Source organism: Lepisma saccharinum, chromosome 2, assembly GCF_977018435.1.
Source record: "Lepisma saccharinum chromosome 2, izLepSacc3.1, whole genome shotgun sequence".
Taxonomy (NCBI): Eukaryota; Metazoa; Arthropoda; class Insecta; order Zygentoma; family Lepismatidae; genus Lepisma; species Lepisma saccharinum.
In genome coordinates this window covers 149,011,339-149,013,419 of record NC_139230.1, presented here as the reverse complement: position 1 = coordinate 149,013,419, position 2,081 = coordinate 149,011,339, and the positions used below count along the sequence as shown (strand labels likewise).

The 2,081-nt window shown below is 27.8% G+C and overlaps 1 pseudogene; it reads left to right on the top strand.

Moving 5' to 3' along the window:
- The first annotated feature begins 747 nt into the window (after nucleotides 1–747).
- LOC145984532 (cytochrome c oxidase subunit 3 pseudogene) lies at nucleotides 748–1,524 on the top strand (annotated as a pseudogene).
- The last annotated feature ends 557 nt before the right edge of the window (nucleotides 1,525–2,081 follow it).

Genomic DNA, 2,081 nt, shown 5'->3' with positions numbered 1-2,081 from the left:
TTATAATAAATTATTAAATAATAATAATATTAAAATAGAAAATAAACCAAAAATTAAATACTGAAAATGATAACAAGACTATTTTCATCATTTGACCCAACATCATCAATAATAAATTTATCACTAAATTGAATAAGAACAATCCTGGAATTACTAATAATTCCAACTCCATTTTGATTAATACAATCACGAACCTCTATATTATATAATATAATAATAGTAAAATTACATGAAGAATTCAAAACATTTTTAGGAATAATTAATCATCAAGGAAGAACTCTAATATTTATTAGTATATTTTCAATAATTTTATTTAATAACTCAATAGGGTTACTCCCATATGTGTTTACTAGATCAAGTCATTTAGTTTTTACCCTAACCTTAGCCTTACCAATATGATTATCATTTATACTATTTGGGTGAATTAATAATACAAAACATATACTAGCACACCTCGTGCCAGAAGGTGTACCAGCACTATTAATACCAATTATAGTAGGTATTGAAATAATTAGAAATTTAATTCGTTCAATAACCCTATCAGTGCGGTTAGCAGCAAATATAATAGTTGGACATCTAATAATATCAATAATTGGAAACACAGGAACAATATTAGAAATTATCGGACTTTCAATATTAATTTTAGCACAAATTATACTAATTATTATAGAAACAGCTGTAGCATTTATTCAATCTTATGTATTTGCACTATTAATTGCTATTTATTCCAGAGAATCAAAGTAACTAATGTCAACAAATCAAAACCACCCATATCATCTAGTAGATCAAAGCCCATGGCCAGCAACAGGAGCTATTAGAGCAATAATGTTAACAACAGGGATAATTAGATGATTCCACCAACAAAATATAATGCTATTATTAATAGGAGTAACAACTATATTACTTACAATAACTCAATGATGACGAGACATTTCACGGGAAGGAACATATCAAGGATTACATACAAGTCAAGTCATAATAGGACTACGATGGGGCATAATTCTATTTATTATTTCTGAAGTATTATTTTTTGTGTCATTCTTTTGAGCATTTTTCCATAGAAGTTTATCCCGAACAATTGAATTAGTAATATTATGACCACCAAAGGGAATTACCCCGTTTAACCCAATACAAGTACCCTTATTAAATACAGCAATTCTATTAGCCTCAGGAGTAACGGTAACATGAGCCCACCATAGATTGTTAGAAAAAAATTATACACATACAACTCAAGCACTTACATTAACATTAATATTGGGAATATATTTTACTATTCTTCAGGCATATGAGTACTATGAATCTCCATTTACTATTGCTGATGCAGTATATGGATCTACATTCTTTATGGCAACAGGATTCCATGGACTACATGTTATTATTGGATCAACATTCCTGGGAGTATGTTTAGCCCGACATATCTTGTGTCACTTTTCACCAACACATCACTTCGGATTTGAACCAGCAGCATGATATTGACACTTCGTAGACGTAGTATGATTATTCCTTTATATTTCAATTTATTGATGATGTAGATAAACATTTACTTAGTATATTTAAAGTACACTTAACTTCCAATTAAAAAGATTATAATAAAATAAAGTAAATAATTAATATAGTTACAAGTATTTCATTAATTATTATAATAATTACCTCAATTGTGATAATATTATCCACATTACTATAAAAAAAAACAATTACAGATCGAGAAAAAAATCACCATTTGAATGTGGATTTGACCCAAAATCCTCAGCACGAATTCCATTTTCTATAAAATTCTTCCTAATTGCAGTAATTTTTCTCATTTTTGATGTAGAAATTGTACTACTTCTACCAATAACAGTTATTATTACTAATTCAAAACTAATATATTGATTATGTGTTAGATTATTATTTCTATTAATCTTACTTTTAGGGCTATATCATGAATGAACCCAAGGATCACTAGAATGAGCATGCTAGAGTAATAGTTAATAATAACATTTGAGTTGCATTCAAAAAGTATTGAATAATTCAATTTACTTTATTAAGCAAGAAGCAAAAGCAATCAACTTCGACCTGAATAAATTGGTATATATTACCCT